The sequence below is a fragment of the Papio anubis genome, chromosome 2 (assembly GCF_008728515.1).
Source record: "Papio anubis isolate 15944 chromosome 2, Panubis1.0, whole genome shotgun sequence".
Taxonomy (NCBI): Eukaryota; Metazoa; Chordata; class Mammalia; order Primates; family Cercopithecidae; genus Papio; species Papio anubis.
Window position 1 is genome coordinate 110,894,132 of NC_044977.1, and position 14,595 is coordinate 110,908,726.

Genomic DNA, 14,595 nt, shown 5'->3' on the forward strand with positions numbered 1-14,595 from the left:
AATTATCAAGGAGACAAGATAACTGCACATTTATTTAATGCATAAGTGGCACAGCCTCTGAGAGCGATGCAAAAGCTGTAGACAGAGAAATAATTCAAAGAGATCTGAATAGATTAAGAGATTAGAAATAAAGCAGTCAGTAATTTACAGACAGGCATCTGAATTTGCTCAGTTTCCTGATCATGCAGTTTGTTTTGCATCATAACAATTGCATTCAGGGAGCTATTGTACATATTTCTGAAAAAAGGAAAAATGACCATCAGAAGGTATCAACCAGAAATAATTGACTTAGAGACTTGTTTGTTAGGCTCGGAATAACTGAGGTAACTGAGATGGTCTTCTGGAAAAACTTGCCGAAACATCTCTCCACCGAGGTGCAGAATATATTGATTTTACAGCACTCACTCAAAATGCTTCCGAGTTTTTCTTGTTATTGCCCTCCTGCTCCTGTGTAGAACAGGGTAGGGGATGTGTGGAGTGCCATGTTATCAGTTAAGTTAATAAGGTGAGTGGAGCTGTAGCCCATGTGCTCTACTGGGCTATTAACCGTTACTTTATGCCAGATTAATTACTTAGGGCATGCAATCTATGTCTGATCCCACCCATAGACTGGGATTCTGATCAAAGGACTGGACCCACCTGGCAAATGAACTAGTGAAATAAACCTGGGTATATTATGAGAATACATATATGTATACATTTCTCTAATAAAATGAAAAATTAGTTATTTTCTTTCTTAATCATATAGAAGTTAAATTCTTATTTTTTCCTTCTTCTTTACTATCTTCCTACCCCAAAGCTTTTCTTTTCTTTCCTTCTTTTTTGCCTAAATCTTTGTGTTTTAACTGAGTTTTGGTGTTCAGAAAACGACAAAGTTCTATTTTGAGATCCTTGTGGTGAAAAGCCAAAGGAAGCCATGTTCTTTTTTCTCATGATACCTTTGACAAAATTTCTATTGTTGTGACTAAACACATTTTACTAATTGTTAAGGAATCTTAAAGAAAAGAGAGAAAAAAGAAGAGAACAAAACCTTCCTGCTTCTTCAGAAAATAGCACTTTTATTACCTGGATCAAATGAGGGTGGATTCAATTTTCTCAGAGTCACTGTTTGCCTCTGTAGTTATCACATTTCTTCCAGTGCCATTGCACAAGTTGGTACTATTTGGCAGTGACTCAGCTTTGCTGAGTTATTCATGTCAAAACATGTTTCAAAAGATGAGTAATTATGAATATGAGTTGGCTTTGGTGTTTGCTGTTGGCAGAAAGAGTAGTCCTTCTTTTTTTTGAGAGATTTATTTGGTGTTGATGTTGTGAGCAAATCCTAGGTTGAAACAACGACAGTGATGATATCTCAAAGTAAAATATCTGGGGAAACACTGTAATTAGTCTTTATAAAGCTATAAGAAATTATCTCAAAGTTTAAGAGGTCAACAAATTAAGCATGTGTGTATGTATATGTACATTTGTTTTTCAGAAATTGAATATTGCTCCATCTCATAGATACGAGTTATACGTATATGATGACATTATACATATATATGTATTTTATATGTATAATAAAATTACAACTCTATGGCATTATGGAGGAATCTTTATGTTCAGTTTATTCTTCCTATATCTTTTCAAAAACATGGTAGAAATATGTTATAGTCAATCTTCATATAACTGCAGGTAGCTTTTTCAGTAAGCAGTGCCAAAAGAAAATCTAAAGAGAATAAATAAAATAATTGGAGTTCTGCAATGGGCAGAAGTCTCCTAATTTCTTTAAATCCATCATTCAGAAGCTGTCACTCTACACATGCTGTGTAAGCTATATGCCATTTTATCAGTCATATGATTTGCAAATCTTGTACTTCCACGGAAAGCCCACAGTCTTGCTTATATAAGCAAATTAATAACAGAAGCAGCACCGTGTATGTGGATTTTGTTCTTCTTGGCTGCCTTCACTCAAGGAGGTAAAAGATGATTTCTGTGTTATTTCAACATGGAAAAAAAAAGTGTATTTTGGAAATGTGTAAGGTTCTATTCTTTAAAGACAATGTTGTTTTCCTGTCTTTGTGAAATTGTATTGACAAAATTTATTTGGGATATGTATAAAAACATTTCAGAGAACACTTAAGTGAGTGTTGATGTCCTATGGTAAAAGGTGCCATATGACACACACACACACACACACACACACACACACACACACAGTCATTTAAATAGAAATGTATCACACTGGGGTCAGAGTCCCTATTTTCCACCAGAAATCTCCAAGGTTTTCAAACTTTAAGCATAGAAGGTAATCAAAGGGAATGTATTGGATTAAAACCTTAATGCCTCCAAAACCCAAACATTTGCCATAAAAATATTATAACTAATTAGTAAATGCTATGTTTGGCTTTGTAAAAAAATATTAAAAGACAAATTTTAAACATCTATTATGGCATATTTTTATTATTTGTGAAACTGTTCCTTCCTAAATGGAGGAAAGGAGGGTCTTGTTTAGGTTTCATGTACACATGAATTTCCTTCTGAAGTTACTGAGATTTCAGGTGTGGGAGTAGATAGTCAAGTGCCTTGACTTGAGGGATTAAAAACATTAACCACTTTGAGTCAATTCATTCTATTATAAATTACTATTTTTAGTTACAGCCAACTTAAGGTTTATGATAAGCTGGAGCTAGATAACAATTTTTAAAAATGTTTTCAAATTCCAAGTAGACTTAAAGGAGGTAACAAAGACTAATAAATTTATAGACTATTTTGGTTATATGATGGATGCAGTTACAGGTTCATGTATTGTAAAAATGGGTTTAACAGCATGTTGTGGATTTACTTGGTTATAGGACTCAAAGTTGCAGTTGCATAACCCTTAGTGCAAGTAGGTTGGGAAATGTCAAATTTCAGCCAGTTACAGAGGGAACAAGTATATCCAGGTCAGAGCAATAGTTCTCAAGCTTTAGTTGCCTTAGCATCCCCAGGAGGCCTTGATATAACATAGATTACTGGGCCCCACCCCCGGGGTTTCTGATTCTGCAGGTCTGAGATGCATGCGGCCTGAGAATTTGCATTTCTAAGTAGTCAGCTACTGCTGCTGGTTCCAGGCCACACTTTGTGAATCACTGGGTCAGAGAAAACAACTAACGCAGTTTTAAAAGAGGAAAAAAATACGTAATTTTTGATAAATTTAACATTCTTCAACCTGGCATTACCCAGGGATCTAAAAACTGGAATTCGTAAGCATTTAACGTAATAACAAGACCAGAAAACAAGAAAACCACAGCCATTTACAACCAAAGGTACCTTTAAAGAACCAGGTTTACAGTCTGGCTAAATCCACATGGAAACCTGGTAATCTTGAACCTCTCTGAGCTCAGTTTTCTCATTTTCAAATAAGTTTTCTGATATTGTTTGTAAAATGATCCTCTGCTCTTCCCACCTCCTAGAGTTTCTCTGAGTTAAAATATGTAAAAGTGCTCTATAAAGTGTATATCATTTATGTCATTTTAATTAGCTAGGCGTCACCACTTCACTCCCCACCTCCCTTCATCCCCAATTTAGCAAACAGGAACTTTGAGATCCAGAAAGCTGAATGAAGTTGCCCAACTCCCTGGTTAGGTGCAGAGAGAGCCCTAGAAGCCAGCTCTCCGTCCTGCCATCCAGTCCCATGCTCTTTCTGTCACCTCACGTAGCTCTGTACCATTGCTCATTACTGATCATGCCAGAAATGGATTCAGAAACTGTTTTGTCTCAGTGCTCTAATTATATAAAATAACCGTCTACTAGAAAGTATCATAAATGGTCAACATTTATTTATTTAACCCTCACAGGAATAAACTTCCCCACCAACACTCCTTAACTGTTTACTTCCCTCTTGAGCCCTATGGCTTTGTCAGGAGAAAAATGCCCCTTAAAGCAAGTGTAAATAAAACTAGAGCTAAAAGGTAGTTGTGAAAACCACTTGCCTTTCCTGTCACAACTTCCTCAAGGAGAACCTCTACCAGGCATGAGAAGGGTCCTGAGAAGAGACAACACACACTCAGCTTACAACCTTTTTGAGAGTCTCTTTTTCACCTTGTAAGGGAAGCCTGAGCATAAAGCAATGGACACTAGAACTTCTGTGATCTTTTTCTAATGAAGAAGAAGAGATAAATGATAACCTCACCCTTGTGCCTCCAATAGCTCATAAGCATTCAAGTTGGATTGCAGTTCTGTCCTAGTGGTTGTTGTGAAAATGGATCCTCAAGAGAAAAATATAGGCCAATATGAAATTAAAATGAAAGAACAAGAAAAACAGATTAACAGAGAAGATATCCAGCTTATCTGGTACTAATAGATAGTGTGATCCTACCAACATCTAAGCAACTAACTTTGGTCTCAGACTCACAGACAGTAAAATGGACGAGGGTAATACGTGTTCCTGCCTTGTTGTGGTAGCCAGCCCCATCTGGTCAATGCTTTCTTGGTCATATCAATGTGGTGACTTAACTTAAATGTAATTCAGATCCCATTTATCCCTGAGGACTCTTACAAAGTATGATATCCTATCTCTTGGCATTAGGTGTAACACTGTCCCTGGGTACCTTCTTAGAACTCTGTATTTGGTCAGAAGAACAGAAACCTCCTCTAGAGTTGCAGAAAGGAGACCACCTGCTCAGCCTGCAGATTCTGAAGCATGAAACTCTGAGACATCTGAAGGACAAAGCACATTATGCAGTTGTAGTTGCCTTAATTACACTCACAGCTGACATAGGCTTATTAGTGTTTCCCTCAGGAAAGATTGATCGATGAAAAATAATTGAATGAAAAGAAGCCAGATTTATTTGGGATGAGAGAGACTGTTCAAATTTGCTGTCTATCTGAACTCAGCATTGGAGTAAACAAAGATTCACTGTTGCAGTCCAATCAATCCCATCTTGTCTGCAAACTATTTATCATCAATAAGTATTGTACATGGAAGGGGGAAATTTCTTCCATTAAGTTAAATAGAAAAGTTACTAGAGTGAAAGCATAATCACCCTGCGTTTTATTCCTAAATATTCCCTATTTGTATCAAGCAATATAAAAACAATTCTGAGTTACTGATCATTTGGAGGGCAAAGTTACAGTAATGCCAAGTATCTTACTTCGTATTTTCCTTGTAAACTCACGATGCTGAGTTTATTTTTTGGTTGGTTTGTTTAGCTTCATGCATTTCAATTTAGTGTACGCATTCTCCTAAGCATCAACGGACTCTAGGAAAAACACAAAGGGCAAGTCTAATATCCTTCATTTTAGAATCTTTACTTTAAAAATCCGATTGTTAAAGTCTGATGGTATAAAGCCAGAAAACACAGAGAGTCACGTATCATAGAGTGGCACAGAGGCTAGCAAGATAGCTAAAGAAAGAATCCATTGCCCTGGTTTCTAGTCTTGGCCCTGCCATTAATAAGCAGAAGACTTTGAAGTAGTTCAAGTTCTCTGAGTTTCTGTTTCTTCATCTGTACAATGTAATAATAACATCTGCTCAGATGACTGCTGTGAGGCTCAAACGGGGGTACTCCCTTGTAGAGCCATGTGTCCAGTTTGGCCTCCTTTGGTCAGTCCCAAGTCTAGAATCCAGAGCCACCACTCCTTCGTCTTGGGACTCTTTCCTCTGTAACTCGTGCCTCCTGAATGATGAGTTGGAGATGGATATGGTATCATGACATTTTCACTTTGGTTATTTCCACTGGTTTACTATTAGACATTCTGCATGCCTTCCTTGGAACAGTATTAGATACTCTAGTCTAGCACATTTTCAGTGGTGCCAGCTCTTCTGCCAGGCCATGTGCTTGGCATTGTGAATATAACACAGAATGTGTGTGTGTCACTCTTACACAGTGGTTAAGAGCAGGGCCTTTACAGTCACAAATCTGAATGAAAACAGACTATGGCCATGTCGTAGCTATTTGGGAAAATTAACCAGCTCTCTGAGCCACAGGCTGCTCTGCTATAAAATGAGGAAAATATCTATTTCGTAAAGTTTTTGGGAGAAATAAATAAGTTCTTGTACATAAATGCCTAGCAAAGTACATGGCATGTGGTAAGTGCTTTATAAATGGCAAGTGCTGAGGTGAAAGCATGGTGGTAGTTGATAGATAGTTAGACTAAATAGCTATAAGATCCCCTTGGCATCTCATTGTGGTTTGGGTATGCATTTCTCTAGTGATTAGCAATGTGGAGCATTTTTTCATATGCTTGTTGACTGTGTGTATGTCTTCTTTTGAAAAGTGTCTATTCATGTCCTTTGCCCACTTTATAATGGAGTTGTTTGTTTTCTGTTAATCTGTTTAAGTGCCTTAAAGACTCTGGATATTAGACCTTCGTCAGATGCATAGTTTGTGAATACCTTCTCCCATTCTATGGTTGTCTGTTTTTTCTGTTGGCAGTTTCTTTTGCTGTGCAGAAGCTCTTTAATTTGGTGCCATTTGTCAACTTTTGTTTTTGTTGCAATTGCTTTTGGCATCTTCGTCATGAAATCTTTGCACAGTTCTATGTCCAGAATGGTATTTCCTAGGTTATTTTCCTGGATTTTTGCAAGATCATGTCCTTTGCAACAACATGGATGGAGCTGGAGGTCGTTTTACTAAGCAAACTAACACAGAAACAGAAAAGCAAATACCACATGTTCTCATTTATAAGTGGGAGCTAAACATCAGTTACAGATGGACATTAAGATGGGAACAACAGACACCAGGGCCTACTTGAGGGTGGAGGGTGGGAGAAGGGTGAGGACCAAAAAACTGCCTATCAGGTAAATATGCTTATTATCTGGATAATGAGATAATCTGCGCAACATATCGCCATGACATGCAGTTTGCCCATATAACAAACCTGTACATGTAGCCCTGAACCTAAAATAAGAGTTAAAAAAAAAAAAAAAGAAAAAGAAAAAGATGTCATTGGAATTTTAGGATATTGATTTATAATGATTTTAAACAATAAAGTCTAGTCTGGGGTCATGGATGCAAATGCCTTTTCCAATCATCCAGGTCCAGAAATGAGGCTAGTAGACTGTGCATAAGAAACATAGGGAGTGAAGGAGTCAGTGGCTACTTGGTGGGAGCTGGACCCAGTAGAGGTGGCAGCACCTACCAGCTTCGGCTGATTGCCACCTTGTTAGGAATGGGCTCGGTCTCACCACACATATGAATTTTTCAAAAAAGGCATTAATCTTTTCTTTTTACATGTTTACAATCTTTTTCTTAATTTTAAATAGTATATAATCAGACAAAACAGTCTGAGTGTGTATATAGCCCATGGGGTCCAGTTTATGACTTACTATACTCATGAGTCTCTAAAATCCAAGAAGAGTCCTATGTGCTCTCCTCTGTTTCTCTCCCATTTTACACTTTCCCAACTGAAAATTAAACTAACCTAGTTGTTGATCTGATTAAATTAATGGACATTAAGTTATAATTGACGCTGGCCTTATGTTCCTTGGGAAATTGAAGTACCTCCAAAGAAAACTAGCCTATTTAAAATGTAAAAAATCCCCATTTGATAAAATGAGTAGGGCAGTTATTTATGAGCAGGAAGTATTGCTGATGTTTCTACCTATGCAGGACTGTGTTTACTGTCTTCTGCTCTTGCCAGGCTAGCCATCTCTGTGAGTAAACAAGGTTCCAGCATTGTTAACCAGCAAGCACACACCTAGCTCTCCTCTACCAGTCCATCTTCCCCAATTTTCCAAGCAGTAATGCAACTAACTCACAGGGCTCAGTTAAAAACTGTAATCACCAAGAGAGACATCATGAGTCACCATCTCAAGTTCAACAAATATCTGAAATGCTATTAGGTATCTTTACTTTAAGATATTAATATACAGCCTATGTTCATTACATGCAGCATAAAGAAAAATACTAGACTTTCAAGCTGGAAAAATGTATCGCTGTTAAGTCATTTTCAAATAGCCCATGCTTTCCTTCTTTTTAATCTAATAGAGAGAAGTGCTGGCACAATGTTTAGTCAGTGAGAAAACAAATGCATAATTGAAATGACATGAGGTGACATGTTGAGTGTAAAAATGATGTGATATATGAAAGTAACAGTCAGAGACAGTAGTACTTAAAATTAGACTCAGCCATTTGGTATAGAACTTGAAAAGAAACCTATTCAGCCTTTTATTGTGGAAGGAGTGTTGCAGTACTTATTTATTTTTGCTGTTGATTTTTAAGTAGGTTCATCTGGTCAAAATGAGAACTGTAAATATTAGATCTGGAAGGAATTTCAGAAGATACAGTAATCCAGTGGATTAAAAAGTTAAAAATTCCATCCCGTGGAACCCATTTCTAGTCACCTTAATAGGGGAAGGAGTGTGTATGCATATGATAAGAGTGCTTAAGGAGCATTTTAGGTGTACAGCTAAACTTTGATGAAAAGATGTTCTACGAAGCGTAATCATATTGGTTCTGTTATAATCAAAATCAGTTAAGCAAGTCTTGGAATAAAAAGGTAACTTGACTGCGTTCACCAGTTTGCTTCACATCACAGGCAATATTTAAACTTGGGTCTGCAGCCTTTAGTCTTGAGTTCATTCATCCACTCCTATAACTGCCTTTCTAAATTATGATGCTTCCTTTCCTTTCTTCCAAGTGTCCCATGTTGGTAAGATAAGCATAGTAATCAAACCAGAATATTCATTTGAGAAAAGTGTGTATTTCAAGTGCACAGCTAAAAGTCCATTTGTCTGACAGATTTTTATAAAAAGATGTTTATATTAGATACTTCCTAACTCTTCTTAAAATGGTTCTCACAAACTTTGTGACATCTTCCCAGTATCCATCAGGGTACAGATATTAAAGATTTTTAAAGTGAACTTTGAAATCTCCTAAACTACCCTGGGATTAACAAAGTGTTTCCTCCATGTTGACACAGATGGTTTTTCTACAGCTCATCTCTCAGGGCCTCTCCACCTGGTTCAGTTTATCATCTCCCCCTCAACTGGCCATGGAGATTGTGAACCGTATCCACAGTTCAGCTTCCAGGCCCATCCGTTTTGAAGTCAGCTGCCAGTGCTTTTGTCTAACGAACCCTGCAGGTGAACTCAGTGGTTACTGATTGAATCAGCGTCTATTGTCAGAAGGGCTTTGAAAACCAGTTGTGAGCGGAAATATTCGTACCTCCATGATTTATGTTATAAATTCAATTTTATCACTTATAATAATAAAAATGACAAAGGATCAGGAAGCCCATACAAAAATGTTCTTCTTATTTTCATATGTAAACAACAGAGAGAGTTTAGAGGTAAAGTTCCCTTTTTCTCTTCTGACTTTGGACTGAGATGCTCATGCTCTGCCATTGCCCCGACCTTGTCATTCTGTGGCTGCGCTTTTACTTCTCTCCCATCCAGACTTTGCAGTGAGTGTCTTTTCTTCTCTCCTCAGCACCACTCTCTGATCCCTGCCTCTGGAATGTGTCTTTTATTCTGACTCTGCATATATAAGGTTTGACAGAAATGCAGTTCTTGCAAACCTGTTTTTTTTAATGCTCCATTGCTTTCTTCCTTGTCTCCAAAACAACTCTATAATTCTGTCATTTCCATTTTTGGTTTAATTTTTCACATGGTTTACCCCCAGTTGGAATGGGTACCACTTCCTTCCTGTCTTGTGATCTAGAAAACACACACACACACACACACACACACACAAGTGATCATTCAGTACAATTGTTATTTATTCCTCATCGTATTTTTTGGCCAAATGATCTCATTCTTGAAATATATGAATAAGTGACTTATTAAAGAAATGGTGAGAGAATGTACCATCCAGGCTTTGTGCTGGGTGTTCTGAATAGAAAAAACATTCATTCATCACTTTGTTTTTTAACAAAATTATCTCATTTGGATAATTTGTGAATAATTAATTAATTTGGTTGTAGAAAAACACTAAGCATAGAAGTTGTTTTCTTCCAGTCAAGGATTGTTCAATCATCACTTCCCTGCATTCTCAGCTTCTCTCTTTACACCTTAAATGTGTCCCCAAAACTGACACATAAAATTTTATGAACTATGGGAGTAGTCCCTGAAAACAATGAGTTATGTTTCATAAGTTGATGGATTTCATTAATCAAATCATTTACTACAAGATAAAACAAATTGAGCTCATAAACAGGTTAGATACTGTTCAATTTTTAAGCTAAAAATAACTTTGTAAATTCTGCATTTTTAAAAAAAAGGAATTAACTTGTTTTTGTCTAGATGAATGAGCAATTTTACTTTTACATCCAGACTCCAAGGAACTTGATTTAAAAATCATACCCTTTGGTCAGGACTTTTATGAACAACAGTAGCAATGCCCCATGGACCCCAACACTGCTTGGCTTACTGGTGAGCAGCCGATACATAGCGAGGTGAGAGAACTAATGTTTCCCACTGTCTCCCAAATAAAATGCAAACTCCTCCATTGGGCTTACAGGCTGTTCATTGTCATCCAGCCCCTAACTGCCTCATCGTGCTTATCTAACGTCCCCTCGACTTCATGCCCCATTCATACGGAACACCTTGAAGCATCGAGTGTTTGATATTCTTCCTCCCTTCACCTTTGCTCTTGCTCTTCCTTCTGCCTATATGTAAGAATATAACATACATCACAAATATTTTGACATATCTAATAGAAGTAGAGGATATAGATTGCAAGGCAGAAGGCCTCCTTATAGTTCTGACCAAGTCTGGCCCCTTGGAGAATCCAAATGGTGAGAGAACAAAGAGGGAAAGAGCAAGTCCCCCTAGGTTCTATAGGTGAACAGACTTCTTCAACCTTACAAATATAGGGGAGAAATGACAAGGAAATAAAACATAAAGCCTGCTCTTGAAAAGAAGGGGCAGAAAATGGAGAAACAGAAAAATCTGAGAATCTATTACTTGGAGAAATGTATTATGTCAACAATTTTGCTATATATATTCTAGGCATAGTTGTGGGGGAAAACACATAGTTACACTGAGTACAGTAATACCTGCTATAATTCTAAAAAATAATTGGTCCTTACTCTGCTCTGCTCCCAAGGTGGTTCTTCCCACATGTGAGTGAGGAGGAACAGTGGAGAAACAGCAGAGCCAGGTCAGGGAACGCTGGTGACATTTAGCCTCAGTGTTCGGGGCGAGAGCACTAAATAGGGAATCATATTTTTTTGAAACTGGTTCTGAGAGAACCTATATGAAAAAAATAATTTCTCATTTTCTCTATTATGAAATAACTTCAGGAGGAAAATAGAATGCTGCTTTTGAAAAAAAATACATTATTTTGATGGAAATGATTTAATCTATTTTATTTATTTTACCCAAACTTATTTACAACCTAATTTTTTGGTAGGTGTTTGCTAGGTGCTGGAACACAGAGATGACATAACCATAGTCACGGCCTTTAAGAAGCCAGTATGGTTGGACTTACAGTCAACAGACAGTTACAGTCCCCGTGCTGCCATTAGTTGGAACCAAGGGCTCCCAGCAGCATTCAGAAGCCTCAGAACTCTAAGAACTAAGATGTACATTATTACCTCCTTCCCCAGTCATAGTCCAGAAAAAGTTACAAGGCTTTCTAGTGCTCCACGTCTTCCCAGGAGGAGACTTGGACTTTGGGAACAATTACCAAAGATGTTTTTTACAACCTGTCGACTCAAAGAGTGGTTCATGGACCACAGCATCAGCATCACCTGGAGCTTGTTAGCAATTTATACTCTGACCTTCAGACTCTGGAGGTGGGGCCCAGGAATCTGGTTTTTCATTTTGTTTTTCTTTTGTTTTTGTGGGGTTTTTTTTGTTTTTGTTTTTTGTTTGTTTTGTTTTGTTTTGTTTTGAAATGGAGTCTTGCTCTGTCGCCCAGGCTGGAATTCAGTGGTGCGATCTCGGCTCACTGCAAGCTCCGCCTCTAGGGTTCACGCTGCTCTCCTGCCTCAGCCTCAGGAATCTGTTTTAACAAGCCCTGCAATTGGGAATAGTGCCGCAATAAACATACGTGTGCATGTGTCTTTATAGCAGCATGATTTATAATCCTTTGGGTATATACCCAGTAATGGGATGGCTGGGTCATATGGTACATCTAGTTCTAGATCCTTGAGGAATCGCCATACTGTTTTCCATAATGGTTGAACTAGTTTACAATCCCACCAACAGTGTAAAACTGTTCCTATTTCTCCACATCCTCTCCAGCACCTGTTGTTTCCTGACTTTTTAATGATCGCCATTCTAACTGGTGTGAGATGGTATCTCATTGTGGTTTTGATTTGCATTTCTCTGATGGCCAGTGATGATGAGCATTTTTTCATGTGTCTGTTGGCTGTATGAATGTCTTCTTTTGAGAAATGTCTGTTCATATCCTTTGCCCACTTTTTGATGGGGTTGTTTGTTTTTTTCTTGTAAATTTGTTTGAGTTCTTTGTAGGTTCTGGATATTAGCCCTTTGTCAGATGAGTAGATTGCAAAAATTTTCTCCCATTCTGTAGGTTGCCTGTTCACTCTGATGGTAGTTTCTTTTGCTGTGCAGAAGCTCTTTAGTTTAATGAGATCCCATTTGTCAATTTGCGGCACTATTCACAATAGCAAAGACTTGGAATCAACCCAAATGTCCATCAGTGACAGACTGGATTAAGAAAATGTGGCACATATACACCATGGAATACTATGCAGTCATAAAAAAGGATGAGTTTGTGTCCTTTGTAGGGACATGGATGCAGCTGGAAACCATCATTCTTAGCAAACTATCACAAGAACAGAAAACCAAACACCGCATGTTCTCACTCATAGGTGGGAACTGAACAATGAGATCACTTGGACTCGGGAAGGGGAACATCACACACCAGGGCCTATCATGGGGAGGGGGGAGGTGGGAGGGATTGCATTGGGAGTTATACCTGATGTAAATGACGAGTTGATGGGTGCTGACGAGTTGATGGGTGCAGCACAGCAACATGGCACAAGTATACATATGTAACAAACCTGCACGTTATGCACATGTACCCTAGAACTTAAAGTATAATAATAAAAAATAATTTTAAAAAAATAGAAAACAAAATTACAATAGTTACCTATCAATAATTACATATAAAGAGATTAAATTATCCAATAAACAGACACTGATATAGAATGAAAAAAAAAAAAAAAAAAAACAAGCCCTGCAGAAGAATCCTGTACACACTGTGGCTCCTAAGAAGCATTGGTTTATGTTATTCCAGTTTTTGGTGTCAGGAAAGGATCATTTATGCTTTGATAAAGACATTAATTTTTTATTTTCTAGGCCTACAAAAAAGAATAAAGACAAGTTAGATATCTTAAATCCTTTATCTCAATGTCCCTAACCTTGCAAATACTCCTTCCCTGCCTCGTCATTAAAGCAAACCTACTTAGTAATCAATCCTGTAAAACAAATTGTAACAAAAAGCAAGCATAAATGAAGGAGACCAAGAGGTGAAACTTGTTAACCCAATATTTGTCTTAAGCTTTTCTGGTCTTAGACCATGTTTATTAGATGACTAATGATAACAAGACACACATATAGCGTTTAGTATGTGCTACACTCTGTGCCAAAGACTTTTTATATATTACTCATTTAATCCTCCCAACAACTTCATCATGTAGGTTACTATCATACCCCTTTTACCATACACAATAGGGCAAAGGGAATTTTACACAGGGCTGCAGCATTGCACAATCCCAGAAGGCTGTGCTGTCCACACAGCCTGTGCGGCAGTACATGGCAGTGCTGGGTCAACTGAGTTCACATTTTAAAACTTCCTTTCATCATACCTCCCTCACTTATTAAGGAAATTTCTTGCAATTTCAACTGCTAGGAAATAATATAAGATGGTAAAATTTGAAAAATACTTCCCATTTTTAAAGGAAAGATATATATGATAAAGAAAAGCATAAACACATTAAGATGGGGAAACTGGAAAATATATTTTTCCTTCCAAAAAGAAGTATTCTTGAGAATGTGTGTGTATGTGTGTGTGTGTGTGTGTGAGAGAGAGAGAGACAGAGAGAGAGAGAAGAAATAGAGAAAAGGAAAATGTGTGGATACATAGCCATAAACATACATAATCAAAAGCAAAGCTGCAAAAAGGAGCAGATGCCCAATCCTTAAATACATGCCCATTCTGAGGCCACTGGGGCAGTACACAATACTGAACAGCTGGAACCAGGAGACCAGATAGCCCTGTAAGATAACCAGTAACAACCATGTATTGCATTGAGGTTGCTACATATGTTTCAAGTCCTTGTATCTGAGGTGCTACTTATGATAAATTAAATCCTTACTTTGCATTAGAATTACCTCTGTATCCACCACATTTGAAAAATTCCACACCTGGCACAAAACCAGAAAGCCTGTCACTTCAGTATTTGTTGAGCAGTTTTCTGTTATGGGAGTAGATCTCTGTGCTCTGAAAATGTCACTCCACCAGCTGCCCTACAGGGGCTGACCTTTCTTCTCAGGCTGAAGTTCCTGCTGAACTGTTCAGTAGAGCTAGTTTATCCCAAGTTGTTGGCACATGTCCAATGTCACTGTGTGCCCATCTATAGAACTGGTCTGAGAGTTGATATTTAGCCACCCCTTTAGACTTTCACCTGACATGACTCTGCCCCTCCCAGCTCCTTGTG

The 14,595-nt window shown here is 37.8% G+C and overlaps 1 protein-coding gene across 25 annotated transcripts in view; it reads left to right on the forward strand.

Annotated features, from left to right (window-relative positions):
• The window catches only part of PEX5L (peroxisomal biogenesis factor 5 like), a 244,738-nt gene that overhangs the window by 60,224 nt on the left and 169,919 nt on the right, over positions 1-14,595 (forward strand). The gene's annotated exons all lie outside the window — the stretch shown is intronic.